We start from the raw sequence: 20,864 nt of genomic DNA on the forward strand, positions 1-20,864 counted from the left end.
CCTCCGCCTCATCCGTCCCAGTGACAATCACCGATACATCGTCCGCATAAGCAACAACCCTCAATGGCGGCTCACCCGGGAGCCCCACTGGTACCCCACACAACATGCCGCTCTCTAGCCTCCTGATGAAGGGGTCGATTGCAAACACATAGAGCAGGGGACTCAGGGGACAACCCTGGCGCACCCCGGAGCCAACCTCAAAGGACTGCCCAACCCAACCATTAACAAGAGGGAAGCTTTCTGCCCCCTTATACAAGACTTTCAGCCAATCAACAAAACCACCCGGCAGACCGTACTTACTAAGGAGCAACCACAGGTACTCATGGTTAACACGATCAAAAGCCTTTGCCTGATCCAATGTCAGCAAATACTTTCCCCAGCCTGCAGCCCTGCACCGCTCCAAGGCCTCCCGGACAGCTAACACCGCTGTGAAGGCGCTCCTACCCTGGACCGAACAGTGCTGATGGCGAGAAAGCAAAGACTCTGCTACTGACGACAGGCGCCAGAAAAATATCTTCGCCAGTATCTTTCTATCGACATTAAAAAGGCTGATGGGGCGCCAATTCTCAATCATCGAAGGATCTTTACCCTTTGACAGAAGAATCACAGCCGAGTGCCTCATGGAAGGGGATAGCACCCCCTCAGCAAGACAACTGTTAAAAACCTCTACCAAATGTGGGGCCAGAATAGACTTAAAGGCTTTGTAGAACTCAGCCGTCAAGCCATCCGGTCCGGGTGACTTTTTGATGGCAAGCTGTTCAATTGCCCTCATCACCTCTTCAACTGTGATCTCCTCTGTCAAATTCATCAATGGAACATCTCCACCATTTAGACCTGGAGTAGAGTCCAAAAAGCTTTCCATCTTGTCACGGTCAAGCTCTTTTCTTCCAAGAAGGTCGGCATAAAAGGACCTCACGACCTCCAGAATCCCTGACCTGGACTTTGTCACGGAACCTGTACTGTCCTTAAGGCCAACGACCGCTTTAACAGCTACACCTTGTTTGCAGTTCTGGTAAGGGTCAGGCGAGTGGTACTTCCCATAGTCCCTATCCAGAACCAAAGAGGCATGCCGGTCATATTGACACTTCCTGAGAAGGAGTTTCACTTCGGAGATTGCCCCAGGATCTCCTCCTCTCGAGACAAGAATATCCAGCTTCCTCCGCAAACGTTGGTAGGTCATGTATTTATTAAACTGTGTTCTATTGGCTAGGCCCCTGAAGAATCCAGCGATCCTCTTTTTGGTCAGCTCCCACCACTCAGCCTTGCTGCTACAAAAGTCCAGGAGGGTCACCTGTGCCTGAAAGAATTCCTCAAAGGATTGTCTAACATGTTCTTCCTGGAGTAGAGTCGAATTCAATCTCCAGATGCCCTTTCCTCTCTGAGGGGCGTCTGAAGCATTCAGGGCCACAGATAGCATACAGTGATCAGAGAACTCTACTGCCAGCACCACTGGGGGTGAGAAAGCAGAGGCCTCCTTCAAAAAAAACCTGTCTATCCTACTCTGACTATTACCACGATGAAAGGTGAACCCGGTGTCATCCGGGAGGTGCGCAATGTGCACATCCACAAGACCAGCATCCCTAACCATACTATTTAAAAAAACGCTATCATATCCCAGCCTGTCCTTGAAGGCCTTCCTGTCCTTGGGCCTAGTTACTGTATTAAAGTCACCTCCAAAGACCACTTGCCGGGATGTAAAAAGAAATGGCTTGATCCTTGTAAAAAGGCATTTCCTGTCCCACTTTGTGTGCGGCCCATAGATATTAATTAGGCGCAGGTCCTGCCCTCCCACAAGGACGTCTAAGACCATACATCTCCCAATCTCCACCTCAATAACCCGCCGGACAGTTACCATGCCGGTTTTAAACAACACCGCCGTAAGGCTCGGCCGCAAGAGACCAGTAAGATGGACCATACCTCCACTCTCTCTTGGCCATATGAATATCTGCCAAGGAGGTGAGCCTAGTCTCTTGCAAAAATAAAATTTCAGCATCTAATTGGCTGAACAAAAAGAAGGCCATAGAACGAGCTCTCACTGACTTAATGCTGGCGACATTTATTGTCGCCACTTTTAACGGAGGGGGAACCGCCATTTGGGTTATTGGGTGGATTGCTTCTTAGCTCCCCTCTGCTGCTCATCACCAGAAGCCTCCCTCTTTCTTGAGGCCGCCTCCAACTCCATCTCTGACTCAGAGCTCAGCTCTGAAGAAGCGCCAGATGACGAAATGTCCCACCTAGAGGACCTACGACGGGTGGAGACATGCACCGGAGCTTCCCGTCCCCGTTCCGTCCTCACCGCCTGCTTCTTCCGCCGCCCAATCTTCCTTCTCTCCTCCAGGTACTTGAGGTCAGCCTCAGAGATGCCCTCATCCCTTGTTTTTTTCTTTGAAGCGACCTTTTTAGTACCCGCTATCACTCCTGATGGGGGGGGTAAATCCGACTTAACAGGGATAGACTTCTGGGGGGTAACTGACTCAGGGGGCACAGACTTGGAAGGTTCTGACACAAGAGGAGCGGGTACAGTAGGCTGGGGGGACACAGATACAGATACAGAAGGAGTACTTACAGACACAGAAGGGGTGGTCACAGGAACTGGGGAGGGAACTGGGGAGGAAACCGGGGAGGGATCCTGAGCAGGACCAGGGGGGTCGGTCACCGCAGCGGAGGATGGTACACCAGGGGCCTCCCCCTCCATCCTGTCCAGCCTTGACATCTCATCCACTACCTCCTTCTCCATATTGTGCCAGGCCTCAGGGCATCTGCTATAAGGGTGGCCAAGTCGCAGGCACAGGTTGCACCTGATCTTCTGGGTGCAGTCCTTGGCCATATGACCCTGACCCCGACACACTGAGCATATCAAGGCCGAACAGGAGGAGCTAAGGTGCCCCCTCTCTCCACAGCGGTGGCACAGCTTCGGCTGACCAGGGTAGAACACGGTCATCCTATCCCTCCCTATGAAAGCCGAGGAGGGCAGGTGACGGACAACATTTCCATCCCTGGCCAGCCTGACTGTTACCGACCATCCCCCAGTCCAGATGTTACGCTCATCTAATATTTTACTGGGTTTGGTCAAAACCTCCCCGTAGTTCCTCAACCAGACCTCCAGATCCCTGGCAGGGACGCTCTCATTGGTGAGGATGATAGTGATCTTTTTTACTGTTGACTGCTGCGAAATCGCAACTGGGGCCAGACTTTCCCATTCGGGTCTTGACCTGCACCGGGCCTCATATCGTTCCCAGAACAGGTCAAGACCCTCTGGCTTGGTGAAACTGACTGTATACTCTCGCGTCCCTGACACATGAATAAAAGCATAGAGATCGTTAACCCCAAAACCCATTTCTAGAATTAAATCCACCACTGCACGCCTTGCAGGGGGGATTGCACCACCTTCCCATTTCAAGATGACAACATTACGTCTTGGGCCCCCAGCAGAAGCCAGAGACCCAAGACCATATCCCGGGGGGCTCGAGGTGGTAACTCGTAGAGGAAAACCCTGCTTGGGGGCGGAGCTGCCAGGGACAGAGCGCAACACCTGAGCAAAAGTGGGTTTATTGGGGCCAAGACCCCACACTGAAGTCACTTTATCTGCATGAACAGAGTTAGTATTGTCCATGCCACCTGAAATGGGACCATTGTCGATCCCACCTGAAATGGGACCATTGTCCATCCCACCTGAAATGGGACCATTGTCCATCCCACCTGAACTGGGACCATTGTCCATCCCACCTGAAATGGGACCATTGTCCATCCCACCTGAACTGGGATGATTTTTATCAGTCACACACACATTCCCATCAGGAACAGTCACTGTTGCTGCTGCAGTACCAGCTGTGTCCTGATGCTGCACTGTGGAGTCCTGAGCAGCAGTGGGGCAATCAGCTCTGGTCTCAGCATCAGGAGGGTTAATGGGCTCTGCTGGGACTTGCAGTTCCTTCACAGGAATGTCATTTTTTAAACGGATCTCTTGCTGCATTGCAGCCTCAGCAGGCACATTATTACTGCATACAGTCTGATTATTAGGCACATTATCAGGCATGGTGCTAGATGGTACAAACACAGTCTTATTCACAACATGGGGCTTAGCTGGCTTTACTTTATCAGGTACATCATCTGCAATATCTTCATCATTGAAAACCATCTGATCCCCCCGCACAGGAGACTCCATTACCTGGATCACCCTCAGCATGCCTCCTGAGTCCTGGGAAGGCATTGGGGTGCTTACCTCTCCCTGGGGGGGCAGGGGGTCAGAACTGGGGGTCTCCTCCTCCTCCACCTCCATCTTTGTCACCTTTGCAAACCTCTTGTCGTTGCAGAACTTTTCCGTGAAAGGACCATCCCTTCCTTCCATTATGGCCACGATGGTCTCCTGGTGGTCCACACGGACCTTGGCCAATTGGATCTCTGGATCCATGGATCCGCGTTTCTGGCTATGCAAGCCTTCACGTTGCCTTCGCAGGCGCTTCAGCTCCGCACGTAGCTTGTACAGCTTGTCCCTCTCCCGGTTTAGGACTTTTATCCCGGCCACCACTCGCTCCCGAATGGCCTCCGAGCCTTCATCCACAACAGGGGCAGAGAGATCACCAGCTGAGGCTTGTAGAGGGGCAGGCATGTCAGCAGATGGCCCAGGAGATGGCTGAGAGCCTCCAGCAGGGGAGGCCCCGCTGCCCTCCATGGCTTCCCCAGAAAAGGGGCCAGGAGAGCTGGGAGAGATTTCCAGGCAACTCCCTTCTCACACAGCAGCTCCAGACACACCTTCCTCCTCACACACCTGTGCTCCAATGGTGGGTGGGGCACTATTCCTCCCACTGACACCAGTGATGGGACACTATTCTTTCCACTGACACCAGTGATGGGACACTATTCATTCCACTGACATCAATGATGGGACACAATTCCTCCCACTGACACAAGTGATGGGACACTATTCCTCCCACTTATACCAAGGATGGGACACTATTCCCCCCACTGATATCAATGATGGAGCACAATTCCTCCCACTGACACCAGTGATGGGACACTATTCTTTCCACTGACACCAGTGATGGGACACTATTCATTCCACTGACACCAATGATGGGACACAATTCCTCCCACTGACACAAGTGATGGGACACTATTCCTCCCACTTATACCAAGGATGGGACACTATTCCCCCCACTGATATCAATGATGGAGCACAATTCCTCCCACTGACACCAGTGATGGGACACTATTCATTCCACTGACACCAATGATGGGACACTATTGTTCCCACTTATATCAACGATGGGACACTATTCCCCCCCACTGACACCAATGATAGGACACTATTCCCCCCACTGACACCAATGATAGGACACTATCCCCCCCCCCCACTGACACCAATGATGAGACACTACTTCTCCCACTGACACCAATGATAAGACACTATTCCTCACACTGACACCAATGATAGGACACTATTCCCCCCCCCCACTGACACCAATGATGGGACACTATCCCCCCCCCACTGACACCAATGATGAGGCACAATTCCTCCCACTGACACCAATGATGAGGCACAATTCCTCCCACTGACACCAATGATGAGGCACAATTCCTCCCCCTGACACCAATGATGAGGCACTATTCCTCCCACTGACACCAATGATAAGACACTATTCCTCACACTGACACCAATGATAGGACACTATTCCCCCCCCCCCCCACTGACACCAATGATAAGACACTATTCCTCACACTGACACCAATAATAGGACACTATCCCCCCCCCCCCCCACTGACACCAATGATGAGGCACAATTCCTCCCCCTGACACCAATGATGAGGCACAATTCCTCCCCCTGACATCAATGATGAGGCACTATTCCTCACACTGACACCAGTGATGGGGCACTATTCCTCCCACGGACACCAATGATGGGACGTTTTCTACTCCCAGCTGGCCACGGTCTGGCCCCCCTAAAGTGCAACGGACAGTAAACTGGCCCTTTGTTTAGAAGGATTGGAGATCCCTTGGTTAAACTAGATTGTACAATCAGATTGTAGTGTATATGGCCACCTTTGGGTCTCATTCACACAGGTACTGACACCTGTAGTCTGTGAATGGGCTGTGTGGTTATGTGGCGTGAGCTGCCAGGTGCTGCATGCAAACAGCCCATTCAAGTCAATGGCCGTGCAGGTAAGCAGATCCAAATGCAGACAAGATTTGTTGGGAGCCACTCGCTTACACCCACACAGCTGTCAGATTGGGAGAAGCTGTGCCCATGCAGCCACTGCATCCCCATGGACTTGAATGGGCTTACGCTCGCAACACCTGCATGGCCAATATATGCTCTATGGGTGTCAGCAAGTATGAAGGTCTAATGCCGCGTACACACCATCACTTTATGTGATGAAAAAAAATGACGTTTTTAAAAACGTCACTTTAATTGACTGTGTGTGGGGGAAAACGTTGTTTTATGTCTTGTAAAAAACGACCAAAAAAAATTGAAGCATGCTTCAATTTTATGTGTCGTTTTTCAAAAGTGCACTTTTTACTTCACAGAAATTGACCGTTTGTAGCAAAAAACGTCGTTTTCTAAGACGTTTTTTCATCCACGCATGCCCAGAAGCTACTTATGAAGCGAGCTTCAATGGTAAAACGTGGTGAACGTAACCTCACTTTGCTAGAACATTGTGAGAAAACGATGGTGTGTAGGCAACTTCGTCTTTGAAAATTGAAGTTTCAAAAACGTCATTTTTTACTTCACAGAAAGTGTCGTTTTTTTTTCATCACATAAAGTGATGGTGTGTATGCGGCATAAGACTTCCCTCGACTTTTTTGATTAGCATGATTGTTCAAGGTCCATGTCTCAGAAAGTAGACCTTCATGTTGCAGCTGTCGACTCTAAGATAATGAGAACTAAGCGATCACATGACCGATGATCGCTCAATTCCCTGTCAGTCACCGGCTCTCTGCTCTTCCAACGCTCACTGGAGCCCCACAATGTGGAAGAGATGGGAGCAGCTGGGTCATTGATCAGCAGAGCCAGCTGTCAGTCAGGCAGCTTAGGGGATCTCGACAATATTGTCAGGATTCTTCCAGAGCCTGGAGCTGCTCCACCACATCAGCAATAGCCCGCTATCAGCTGACTCTAGGTTACAAAAGTAAATCTGACCATATGTGGATCAAAATTCAGATTTAAAGCCTGCTACACACTACTAGTGTTTTTTCGAAAAAAGGAGACTGCCAGCTCCGGTCAGAGTTGCTGTACTAACTATCTGATGTTAGTACATCAATCTCCCCCTGCTGAGCTATTGTGATTTGACAGCGAACAGTGCGTGTGGCCGAATTGTGAGTGGTATGCATGGAATGCAGGGGTCAGATATGGGGGGCGCCAAAAATATGCATAGCTGCGTTGTCAGATGGACATGGAGGGAGGACGGGCGCTTTGCATGACCTCACAGCTAGCCTTAGAGAGGTCATACAATGTATTGCTTTTCATTTGTCTCCTGAGGAACAAAACTCATTAATAAAAATGGAAATTTTTAATTCTATTTAAATTGACTAAGCTGTCCGTTATCTCTCCTCTAAACACATGCATCATTTTATACCACTCTACCAATGTCATTAATGTGGCACATGCTGTAAAGATTAAGGAAGTGACTTATGCCGCGTACACACGATCATTTTTCGGCATGAAAAAAAACGCCGTTTTTTTAGCATGTCCAAAAAACGTTGTTTTTCTAACTTCATCATTAAAAACGACGTTGCCCACACACCATCGTTTTTAAAAAATTATGAAAAAAGCGCGGTGACGTACAACACGTACAACGGCACTCTAAAGGGGAAGTTCTAATCGCCTTTGGGCTGCTTTAGCTGATTCCGTGTTAGTAAAAGACGATTCGCGCTTTTTTGTCTGTTATAGCGTGATGAATGTGCTTACTCCATTATGAACGGTAGTTTTACCTGAACGAGCGCTCCCGTCTCATAACTTGCTTCTGAGCATGCGCGGGTTTAAAACGTCGTTTTAGCCCACACACGATCATTTTTTACAACCCGAAAAACATCATTTTTTAAAACGACGTTAAAAAATGCAGCATGTTCGAATTTTTTTTTTGGTCGTTTTTCAGAAGCAGAAAAACTATGTGAAGCCCACACACGATCATTTTAAATTACGTTTTTAAAAACGTCGTTTTTTTTCATGCCGAAAAATGATCGTGTGTACGCGGCAGTGTTGCCAACCGTCCGTATTTTTACGGACAGTTCTTAAAAACTGGCACTTTTTTCCCCCGTTCGTAAACGTCCATAGTTGTGGGAATGTGCCAGTAAAAATAGCAGAGATATGTACGGCTTGGAACTGCGCTTGGAGATTGGAGGCAGGGGGTGATGGTGGCTGCGGTGGCACCGCAGAGGGGGATGGAGGCAGGGGGCAATGGAGGCAGGGGGCAATGGAGGCAGGGGGAGATTGGAGGCAGGGGGTGTTGGTGGCACCGCAGAGGGGGATGGTGGCACCGCAGAGGGTGGGGGATGAAGACAGGGGTTGTTGGTGGCACCGCAGAGGGGGGTGGAGGCAGGGGGTGTTGTGACTAAATAATTTGCCCTTATTATATCGAAAATAAAATAAATATGTTTTTTTACCTTAAAGCGGGAGTTCACCCATAAAAATAAAAAAAATATGTTTTTTTACCTTAAAGCGGGAGTTCACCCATAAAACAATTTTTCCCCTTAGATTCCTGCTCGTTTTGTCTAGGGGAATCGGCTAGTTGTTTTAAAATATGAGCTGTACTTACCGTTTTCGAGATGCATCTTCTCCGTCAGCTTCCGGGTATGGTCTTCGGGAGCGGGCGTTCCTTCTTGATTGACAGTCTTCCGAGAGGCTTCCGACTGTCGCATCCATCGCGTCACTAGTAGCCGAAAGAAGCCGAACGTCGGTGCGGCTCTATACTGCGCCTGCGCACCGACGTTCGGCTTCTTTCGGAAAATCGTGACGAGATGGATGCGACCGTCGGAAGCCTTTTGGAAGACTGTCAATCAAAATAGGAACGCCCATACCCGGAAGCGGCGGAGAAGATGCATCTCGTAAACGGTAAGTACTGCTCATATTTTAAAACAACTAGCCGATTCCCCTAGACACAACGAGCAGGAATCTAAGGGGAAAAAGTGTTATGTGCAGGTGAACCCCCGCTTTAATATCTACCTTAAATCACATTGCTATTTGCCTAGCGTATTTGTTTGTAGCCTAAATACTGAAATTTGCACCTAAAAATGTAATTTAATAACTTTTGTGAAATGCCAGTAAAAACGTGGCTGCGCCAGTAAATTTTGGGTGTCGTGCCGGTAAATTTCAATCTGGTAGGTTGGCAACACTGGTACGTGGCATTAGGCCATAGCTGACCTCGTTTTTCTTGTGTGGCAAAGTCAAGGTCTACATGGGCAAATTTACTTGTGCTACTGAGAGATTTTACAACTTGTTGACAAATCGTACTTTATCGGCCCAAGCGATTTCAATGTGTTGCAAATAAGGTGACTGCAAATAAGTTTTTATGTCACTCAACAGCAAAAGATTAAAGCCTGACTGCGGGCACAATGGAGTTACTTGTGTAAAAGCAGTTGAAGACTTTGTTTGCTGAAAAGCCACCTCCCTTCATAATTGTTATCCCTAAATCCTGCAAATCTCCAGTCACGGCACACTTGCCTGAAGAAACGGCCGCCCATCATCGACGCAGTATACAGTAAATATCTCCTAAACAGTGCACGTTTAGGAGATATTTACAATACCTTTAGGTAAGCCTTATTCTTGGCTTAACTGTAGGTACAAATGTCTCAGGGAGGTTTACAACCTCTTTAACTGATTGCCGCCCAGCCGCCGCAGTTTTACGGCGGCAGGTCGGCTCGGCTGTGCAAAATCACGTAACATTACGTGATTTCGCATTTCAGCCACTAGGGGCGCGTGCCCCCTGCTCGCACCTGGTGCCGCGCGCGTACCGGGCACCCGCGATCGCTTGTTACAGAGCGAGAACCGGGGAACTGTGTGTGTAAACACACAGCTCACGGTCCTGTCAGGGGGAGAAATGACTGTTCGTCTGTTCATACAATGTATGAACAGCGATCTGTCATTTCCCCTAGTCAGTCCCACCCTCCTTCAATTAGAACACACCTAGGGAACATAATTAACCCCTTCCTCGCCCTCTAGTGTTAACCCCTTCCCTGCCAGTGACATTTTTTACAGTAATCAATGCATTTTTATAGCACTGATCGCTCTAAAAATGATAATGGTCCCAAAAATGTGTCAAAAGTGTCCAAAGTGTCCGCCATAAGGTCGCAGTACCGATAAAAATCACTGATCTCCGCCATTACTAGTAAAAAATATATATTAATAAAAATGCAATAAAACTATCCCCTATTTTTTAGACGCTATAACTTTTGCGCACACCAATTAATAAACGCTTATTGCGATTTTTTTTTTTAATTTTTTTTTTTTTACGAAAAATATGTAGAAGAATACGTATCGGCCTAAACTGAGGAAAAAATTGATTTTATATATTTTTGGGGGATATTTATTATAGCAAAAAGTAAAAAATATTCATTTTTTCCAAAATTGTCGCTCTATTTTTGTTTATAGCACAAAAAATAAAAACCGCAGAGGTGATCAAATACCACCAAAAGAAAGCTCTATTTGTGGGGAAAAAAGGACGCCAATTTTGTTTGGGAGCCACGTCGCACGACCGCGCAATTGTCAGTTAAAGTGACGCAGTGCCGAATCGCAAAAAGTGACCAGGTCATTGACCAGCAAAATGGTCCGGGGCTGAAGTGGTTAAGTGAGGTCCCCACTGTTAAAGATGAACATGCACCCCATGACAATGTACACCTTCTCTGTAATTTGCATTTAGGAGAGACACGCTGAGCCTTGTCCACATCCACCAGTCCAGCGTATCACCGCTACCTCACTCCCAGTGACAGTATGGGGTCCCGCCATAGGCGACAAGGCTGAGGTCACTGTGGGGAAATACTTAAGCTTAACCACTTAGCCTCTGAAGATTTTCCCGCCTAACGACCAGGCCATTTTTTTTGCGATACGCCACTGCGTTGCTTTATCTGACAATTGCGCGGTTGTGCGACGGTGTACCCAAACAAAATGAGCTTTCTTTTGGTGGTATTTGATCACCCCTGCAGGTTTTATTTTTTGTACTATAAACAAAAAAAGAGCGACAATTTTGTAAAAAACACTATTTTGTACTTTTTGCTATAATAAATATCCCAATTTAAAAAACAAAGGGGCAGATCCACAGAGCAAGTACGCCGGCGTATCTACTGATACGCTGGCGTACTTTCAAATTTCGTATGTCGTATCTTTAGTTTGAATCCTCAAACCAAGATACGACGGCATCTGGGTAAGATCCGACAGGCGTACATATATTTGGTAAAATAAATCGCAATAAGTGTATATTAATTGCGCAAAAGTTATAGCCCCATTAAATAGGGGATAGATGTATGTCATTATTATTATTATTTATTTATTTTTTACTAATAATGGTGACGATTTGCAATTTTTAGCGGGACTGAGACATTGCGGCGGACAGATCGGACACTTTTGATACATTTTTGGGACATTTATAAAAAGCCACCGATTACTTTATAAATGTCGCTGCCAGGGAAGGGGTTAACACTAGGGGGCGAGCAAGGGGTTAACTGTGTTCCCTATGTGTGTTCTAACTGTGAGGGGGAATGTGGCTAACTAGAGGGGGAGAGAGATCATTGTTCCTACTTAGTAGGAACACACGATCTGTCTCCTCTCCCCTGACAGAACCAGGATTTGTGTGTTTACACACACAGATCCCGGATCTCACTCTGTCACAAGGGATCACGGGTACCCGACGGTCATCGCTGGAGGCGTCTTAAAGAGCCAACGTATAGCCACATCGGTTTGTGCAGTGGAGCCACCCTACCACAGGGGAGCCAACACCTGCCTTGGGGAGCCAACCTACTGCAGACCAGGTAGGAACAAAGTTTCAAAGGTGAAAACATGACAGAGTTCAAATGCACAAGAAATCGTTCCTTCAGTACGTCCGTCCCTATTCCTATGTGCTGCCCCAGTATGCCTGTAAAGGTCGAGTCTATGTATGATGAATAGGATCCATTAGTGGTATTCCGCATTTCTGGAATGTTCAGGGACAAGCCCCAGGTCCAGATGGCCTTCTACATGACGGTAGTACTAGCGGTAGGCGTCATCCCTTCACTCGCAGGTGCAGTTCTCCGATCCTCTCTCTTACAGCCTCACCTACTAGTGATTGGCTGGAGCTGTGATGACATCACTCACGTGTGCGCTCGGGTGCCGCCGGTCACACAACAGGGCCCTAAACAAATGGCACGAGCGTCCATTCCTTAAGTGTGCATGCATCGATCACGTCAGCGGCAGCGGCGTATATAGTAAATATCTCCCAAGCGGTGAACGTTTAGGAGATATTTACTACATACACGCACATGCGCACTTGAGGAACGGCCGCTCGTGCCGTTTGTTCAGGGCCCTGTGCCATGGCCGGCGGCAATCGCAGGTCTCCTAAACTTTTCTCCTAAATTGTGAAAGTTTAGGAGATATTCACAGTACCTACAGGCAAGCCTTATTATAGGCTTACCTGTAGGTACAATTAAACAGGAATACTTTACTTCCTCTTTAAAGCAGAGACCCTGGAAAATAAAATGGGAGTAGTTATAATTTTTTTATGTCATACAATATTTTTTACATTATTTTAAACCTTTTGTCTAACTACCCTGTATTTCATATCACATAGGGGATATGAAGTTTTCTTTAATGAGATACGAAGAGTCCTTATCCTGCATGTCTCACCCGCCCGCCATTTGAGCTAATGAAGTGTGGATTGCACTCCATTAGCTTCTTCTCCAGCCACAGTGGTTGGGTAAAGTAACAGCCAAACCCAAATGTGATGTAATGCATGTCGCTTCCGGGTTCATACTAGGTAGAAGAGATCCTTCCCCTCTACCTGGTAGCACCCACCGTGGGGTTCCTGGGCTTGCAGATAGGAGCGCTGAGCCTTAGATACATGACGGGTGGACGCTTGTTACATTTGCATGCTTTTCCCACTGCTGTAGCTATTATGCCGCGTACACACAATCATTTTTCAGCATGAAAGAAAACATAGTTTTTCAGCATGTCTAAAAAACAAAGTTTTCCCAACTTCATCATGAAAACGACATTGCCTACACACCATCGTTTTTAAAAAATGCTGTAGCAAAGCGCGGTGACGTACAACACGTACGACGGCACTCTGAAGGGGAAGTTCCATTCGCCTTTGGGCTGCTTTAGCTGATTCCGTGTTAGTAAAAGACGATTCGCGTTTTTTTGTCTGTTACAGCGTGGTTACTCCATTATGAACGGTAGTTTTACCAGAACGCACGCTCCCGTCTCATAACTTGCTTCTGAGTTTATTTTGTCGTTTTAGCCCACACACGATCATTTTTTAGAACCCGAAAAACGACATTATTTAAAACGTTAAAAAATGCAGCATGTTTGAAAAAAAAAATTGCTGTTTTTCAGAAGCTGAAAAATCATGTGAAGCCCACACACGATAATTTTAAATGACGTTTTTGAAAAACGACGTTTTCTCCATGCTGAAAAATGATCGTGTGAATGCGGCATTAGTCATTTACCAATTTATTGCCTGTTTCTTTGTTTATTAATGTAGGTATTTGGCCTCCAGAGTCTCATACCATGTGTCTTCCCTTGAAGTAAAGCTTTTGCTTTGTGCAGAAGTCATGCTAAACTCCAATTATGTAGAAGGTTGTAGCTGTGGTTTGGTGAATGTGGTCTTACTCGTAAATTAGGCCATAAAATGACTACGCTAAGGCTGATTCCAGGTATTATAGTGACATTACTTCCTTGTATTATTTGTTCTCGGCTCATGTTCACTCATTCTCCCAGGAGACATCCTTCTCTACTTGAAAAGACTTAAAGGGGTTGTAAAGGTTCATGTTTTTTCACCTTAAGGCATCCTATGGCCTATGCCTTAAGGTGAAAAAACACCTGGCAATCACTCGCCCCCCAGCCCCGCCGTTTTACCTACCTGAGCCAGTTCACCTGCTCTGTGCGTCCCTGGTGTCTTCTTCTCCACGGAGTCTCTGCGTTGATTGGATAGATTGATAGCAGCGCAGCCATTGGCTCCCGTTGCTGTCAATCAAATCCAATAATAACGCACCCGCCGGGGGCGAGGCCGAGTAGTACAGTCAGCATCTATGGATGCCAAGTGGCCCTGATCGTCTCGCAGCTCCTCCCGCAATAGCTAACCCCCTCTGGAAAGCTCTCTCTCTCTGGAATTTTTTTTCAAATGTTGGCAACTATGCCAGTTGGTGATCTACTAAGTAGGCTCGGTAGTCAGACTGGGTCTACGTTTGCAGAGTGGTCCAGCAGCTCCTCCGGGGGTAGTGCCACACATACATGCTTGGAAGCAATGCTCACCAAACACAACATTAGCAGAAGGTGCCCAAAAAGTGGCGCTAAAGAGCTGAAATACTACGTAGTACGTAACAACGTTTGTGTTTGTTGGCCGACAATTGTCTTCTCACAAAAGTCTGAGGCCTTGTCTGCAGAAAAAGTAAGAGGCCTAACTTTGGTCCCTCTGGATTGCACTCTGGTTTGATGCTCTGAAATAGTGGGTCAGCAAGCCCAGACCGAGATCTACCAGTCACCTGTCCAATCTACAGGTTGCTGACCCCCAATCTGGAGTTTCTAGTTCATAAATCTTTTCTGTCAGGAAACAATAACATCAGAAATACCTTTCTTGTTTCCCTTGAGCCTGAGCTTCTTTCCTTAGAATGACGTATGCCAGGCTGCATGTCGACAACATATTTCCTCAGGTCCCCTTTGTGGAAAATGAAGAAATATCTGAAGGTTACATAAAAAGGGTTGTGAAACTCTAACTTGCTGATCAATACAGATTAGGGTCAGGGAAGTTGTGGCTTTTGTGGAACTGCAGATTTTTGAAGTCTATTAGAGGACACTAGCTAAAAACCCTCAGGCTGACGAAGGCAAGCCATACATGAGGTAGCACCCTCCTAGTTAGCTTATCAGGATGTTAGGGAAATCTAGTCATTTTTGGGCTCTCTGTAATCAGTGGAGCAGTTGTTGATTGTTTTTGGCTGTTCTGGATCTCGCAGCCTGCAGGTGTGATTGCTCGCCTCTGTTTCCCAGGTACCGTATTTATCGCGGTATAACGCGCTCCTGCGTATACCGCGCACCCCTAAAGTTGCACCCCGAAATTCCTGTAAAAAAATTTTTTATATGATTTTATTACTTACAGTTTTGGTGTCTTCCCAGCGTCCATCGTCCGGTCCGGCGTCCGTCTGCGGCCTCGATGGTGTCCTCCCGGCTTCTCCAGCGCGCGCCTCAAGTCGAGTCCCCGCTTCCCACGCTCAGTTCGAACGCCTCCGCCGACATATACCGAGTGCAGTACACTCGGGTACATTCGGCAAGGCTTGGCTTCGCTCGCGCTCACGCTCTGTGACGTTTATGCGTGAGGACGAGCGAAGCCGAGACTAGCCGAATGTACCCGAGTGTACTGCACTCGGTATATGTCGGCGGAGGCGTTCGAACTGAGCGGGGGAAGCGGCTATCGGCGTATATCGCGCACCCACGATTTCCCCCTTATTTTAAGGGGAAAATAGTGCGCGATATACGCCGATAAATACGGTACTTCTGGAACATAGAGAATTGAGCAAGGCAAATGGACAACTTGAATATTTAGTGTGCCTCATCCAATCTAAAGTGCTGTGTGACCCAGGGGCGGATCCAGGGGGGGCAACAGGGCAATTGCTCCCCCCGAGAAAATAGTGAGCGGACCGTGTGGCCGTCGGGTGAGCGGACAGGCGGGCGAGCAGAGTGGACGAACTGGTTGGCAGACGGGCGAGCAGAGTGGGTGAGCACGTCGGTAGGCAGCTGGCAAGTGAGAGGAGCGGGCGAGCAGGTGGGTAGGCGGCCGGCAAGTGAACGGAGCAGATCATTATTCGGGCTAGCAGCTGCAACTTTACCCAAAAGGGGAAGTTCCGCTTTTCTGCCTTCTTACCTCTCCCACTTTTGGAATTTTATGTTTTGGAGTGAATGGGTACCAAGTTTTAACCGGTACCTGCTCCCACTCCTGCTCAGATCACCTAGCTAACCCCCACCTATTGCCCGCAGCCTTCTTGGCCACGATCCTGGAAGGCTGCAGGACCATTCATAAAGCGCAGTGCGACTCACACATGTGCAGTTAAAAGCTGGCTGCGAAGCCGCAAGGAATCACAGCCGGCTTCCCCCAAAGACGGGCAAAGGACCAGCTCAGGTGAGGACAGCGCTGGATTCCTGGACAGGCGAGTGTTGTGTGTTTTTTTTTTTTTATAAAAGTCTGCAGCAGTATTTGCAGATCATCTGCTGATCTGAGAACTGTAGTTGGGACTTTAAATGGCAACTCTAATCACAGGTAGTGTTACTCAATGGGCCAGATTCTCAAAGGGCTTACGACGGCGCAACGCCATTTGCGCCGTCGTAAGTCCTAATCTGGCCCGGCGTATCTATGCGACTGATTCTTAGAATCAGTTACGCATAGATATCCATTAGATCTGACAGGCGTAAGGCTCTTACGCTGTCAGATCTTAGATGCAATTTTTTTTCCCGCCGCTAGGCGTCGCCGACGTTGTTTTCCCCGTCGTCTATGCAAATTAGCTATTTACGCGAGATTCCCGAACATACGCGCGGTCGACGCAGTGAATTTACAACGTTTCCGTAGCTTTTGCGACGCGTAAAGTTGCCCCTGCTATATGAGGGGCAACCAATGTTAAGTATGGCCGTCGTTCCCGCGTCGAAATTTAAAAATGTACGTCGTTTGCGTAAGTCGTCCGTGAATGGCGCTGGACGCCATTTACGTTAACGGCGAAACCAATGCACGTCGGGAAATTTTAGGGACGGCGCATGCGCAGTACGATCGGCGTGGGAACGTGCCTAATTTAAATGATCCACGCCCCCTACCTGGATCATTTGAATTAGGCGGGCTTGCGCCGGAGGATTTACGCTACGCCGCCGCAACTTTGTGAATCAAGCACTTGCCCGTAAAACTTGCGGCCGCGTAACGTAAACGAGATACGTTACGCCGCCAGAGTTTTACTCCATTCTACGAGAATCTGGCCCATTGTGTCTCCAGCTCTGTGGTGTCTCGTAGCAGTGACACCTATGACAAAATCAGGAGCTAGGGTCTCCTCCAGCCCCTCCCACTTCACATTTCTCACAAGTCAGCTGACCACTAGTCTCTGCCCCCCCCCCCCCCCCAGGCCATGCTGTGAACTGAATGGGTGGCCAAGGGCCGAATTTTCATATAGTGTATGGCCAGCATTAGAGGCGTCTCTCTTCTCTTTTATACTCTGTAGCTCTTGCTGGATTTTACTTCTAATCCCCTTGTGGAGGCTTCCATTTGTAGATGGACGTTTTATGGTTACACAACACATTGCTATAATATTTTTTATATGGACTATAAACTGAAGGACTTATGAATAAATGGTTGTGGAACAAATCATTTGAGTTTCCATTATTTCTTATGGGGAAATTTGCTTTGATATACAAGTGCTTTGGATTACAAGCATGCTTCCGTAACGAATTATGCTCGCAGTCCAAGGTTTTACTGTACGTAAGTGGTCAAGTTTTGTGAGTGATTGCTTCAGCTCACATATGATCAAGGTGCGTCCTTTACCTTTATAGCTTGTCTTTACAGAGGTCCTTTTTTCCTCGAAAATTTGCAGGCTTGGCATGTATTCATCTTCTCTGGGTTAGCTGGCTGCTCTAATGAAATAAAGCCATTGGCATGTGGAGTAGAAGCCAAAACACACATATAAATGGAAAAAAAAAATAGAAATAAATGCAACACGTTTGCTTCACATGCATCTATTATCCTGCACACAGTCAGCTGTCATTTTACACACGTTTAGAAGAAGGAAAGCAATTTGTGAATAAATTAGGGCGCTCCGCCGTAGTCATATTACCTACAGGGCTCTGCGTTCTGTGGAATCTGGGAATGTCCGGCGTGATTTACAGGAAAAGGCGCGCCTTTCCCAGCAAGGAGATGAACAGCCAATTTGTGTTTATGAGCTGAGAAATTAAAGCGGACCTTCGCCCTCAAAAAAAAAATACTTTCCCTGCCTTCTCCTCACATTTGGATAATATTAATTATCAGCTTCAGCTTGTTCAGCTAACCTTTGAAAATGACAGCTAGAAGCTGATTGGTTGCCATGCTCCAGCTTTGATAACTTGCCTCTGTGTGTGTCAGTGGGGACAGACCGAGTGTCCACTCATTTGTTCAGAGGAGCTTGCAGTCTTTCTGAGGCCTGCTCCACCTAGAAAGGTAAGAAATAGTTTTTGTTTTAATTATTTTGCGGCATTTTGTGTGATTTGGAACACATAACAAACGTATAATGGGGTTTTCTCCAATTTGACTGCAAGGCCTCATTCACACTGGACATTTTTTTTTTATCTCTCCTAGACGTCTTTCCTCCTGGCAGCAGCGTTTTGGCAGTAAAAAATGCTTGACGTTTGTAAAAGCGTGTACAGCGCTGGTCTCCCAATGATTGGGGCGCTACTGTAAATTTAGGGGTGTCTGAGTCAGGGTTTAAAATAAAAAGTGCTCATATTTCGAAACTCGCAATCTGAGGTTCCACTGTAACATGTTTTGGCCAGAATAAGTTATTCTGGCTACTGAAATTAATTAACACTCAAACTCTAAAGCTGTCATCAGACAAACCGATCGTGTCTGATGAAAAAAGACAGATGGACGGTTTTCATCGGACAAACCGATTGTGTGTGGACCCCATCGGTCTTTTTTCCCATCGGTGTAAAAAAATAGAATATGTTTTAAATTTTTCCTATGGATAAAAAACCGATAGGAAATTCCGATCTTCTGTGTGGAACTCCATCGGAGGAAAATCCATGTATGCTCAGAATCAAGTCAACGCATGCTCGGAACCATGGAACTTCTGTAATAGAAAAATAGGGCGTTCGGTCAACCGATCCCCCAAAAACAAGGGAGAAATTGACTATCACGGTACAGGTTTGAATGATGTAAATTCAGATAGTAAAAAGATATAATTGTATTAAATACAAAATATAAAATCAAAAAAACACATGAACAAATACCTATTAAAATGCATGGTCGCATTCCATGTATATCACCAGCATAATGGTCCCCAAAGAGGGAGGATCACATTGGCATAGTTGTTCACGGAAAACATCTCAACTAGTCCTCTTTGGGGACTGGTGACGTCATCACCACCCCTGTGTCCGAACGGACGGGTTGTCTTTGGTTGTGTACGGCCGACACTCCAGATTTTAGGCGCTGTACTTTACATGTTGTGAGTTCTATGGATTTTATCTAATAAACCTCCAATGGATTTTACACTATGTGAAGATTCTTGCTCAAACCATAAGTGGGTCGAATTCGATATCATTTTCTTTCGAAAAAATTATCTAAGAATTTGTATTTGAATTTAGTGGGCTGCAGCAACAAACGATTTTCGTGCGGCCACCGAATTGGAGTAATCGGGCATGTTGAACATTTTTTGAAAATCGAACGATTTTCTAATCAATAATGGGAGAATAGTGTGAGAAATGTAATCGAAAAAGAAATGTCATGTGCAAGAAAAGGAAAATTCTTGCACATGCGAAAATGCCATCCGGCCGTCTGGGGGCCAGGGTGATGATGTCAGCAAGAGCAACTTAGCCACACCCGCTGTTCGCTGTTGCACGCTATGCGCACCACATTACTACTCTCCTTGGGGCACCCAAAGGTGTCCCAGGCCTCTAAAGTGTTCAAGTTTGGCTTGAAGAAAAGGTGGCAACCCTATGTAGGCTAGGCTGACCAGACGTCCCCGTTTTCCAGGGACAGTCCCTGGATTGAGGACACTGTCCTCGGACCAAATCTGTCCTCGGTTTTGTCCCCGGATTGGTGGCGCCACTTCTGCCACAGTAGCCATGGCACTATTTTCTATTTTTGGCTGCTCAGTCTCAGGCGGTGATCGCTTCCGCTTTTCCTGGCATTTCAGCTCCGGCTGGCCCCCCCGGGAGTCAGTTTGTATCGCCTCTGTTGCCCATCCCATCAGCACTAGCTCTTCCCTCACTCCGCCATCTGTCCAATCCAACACTCCGCCTCAAATTGGTGTCCACCCAAACCCGCCCACACTCCAGCCTCCTGCAAGCAATGCTTGCACTGTGCCCAGCCTACCTGGGAGACCAGCCTTTGAGGGGAGGCATAATAGGTAGGTGAGCCACCTACTCCGTGAACATCCTTTCACTCGACCTTTTTGCTTTGCCTCTTTTCCTTCTCATTTCATTCTCCCCCCCCCCTCTGCAAACGGGGGGGGGGGGGATTGTGCAGACTGGGGGAAGAGGGATTGTGAAAATTGGGGAAAGGGGGGATTGTGCTGACTAGGGGAGGTGGATTATACTAACGGGGGTGTTGTGCAGACTGGGGGGGGGGGAATTGTGCTGACTGGGGGAAGGGGGTGATTTTGCAGACTGGGGGGATTGTGCAGACTGGGGGAAGGGGGGATTTTGCAGATGGGGGGAATGGGCAGACTGAGGGTGAGGGGGGATTGTGCAGACTGGGGGCAACACAGTGCTCTGGACGGTGATCTGAGGGGAGGCCAGTAATGTACACAGTGCTCTGAACAGTGGTTTGAGGAGCCTGTAATGTACACAGTGCTCTGGACTAGGGATGAGCCGAACACCCCCCGTTCGGTTCACACCAGAACCTTCGAACAGACTGACCGTGCGAACATTTAGAACCCCATTGACGTCTATGGGACTCGAACGTTTGAATTCAAAAGGGCTCATTTTAAAGCCTAATATGCAAGTTATTGTCGTAAAATGGGTTTG

At 47.5% G+C, this 20,864-nt stretch overlaps 1 protein-coding gene across 3 annotated transcripts in view; it reads left to right on the forward strand.

Annotated features, from left to right (window-relative positions):
- TRADD (TNFRSF1A associated via death domain) overlaps positions 1–20,864 on the forward strand; it is a 35,863-nt gene that overhangs the window by 3,921 nt on the left and 11,078 nt on the right. The window contains exon 1 of one of the 3 annotated variants that reach the window (XM_040329133.1): positions 18,239–18,339. The exons of the other annotated variants lie outside the window; for them this stretch is intronic. The gene's annotated coding sequence lies outside the window, so the exon portion shown is untranslated. Of the gene's footprint in view, positions 1–18,238; positions 18,340–20,864 lie in introns of those variants that run through there. 3 annotated transcript variants of the gene reach the window in all.

The sequence above is a fragment of the Rana temporaria genome, chromosome 11 (assembly GCF_905171775.1).
Source record: "Rana temporaria chromosome 11, aRanTem1.1, whole genome shotgun sequence".
Taxonomy (NCBI): domain Eukaryota; kingdom Metazoa; phylum Chordata; class Amphibia; order Anura; family Ranidae; genus Rana; species Rana temporaria.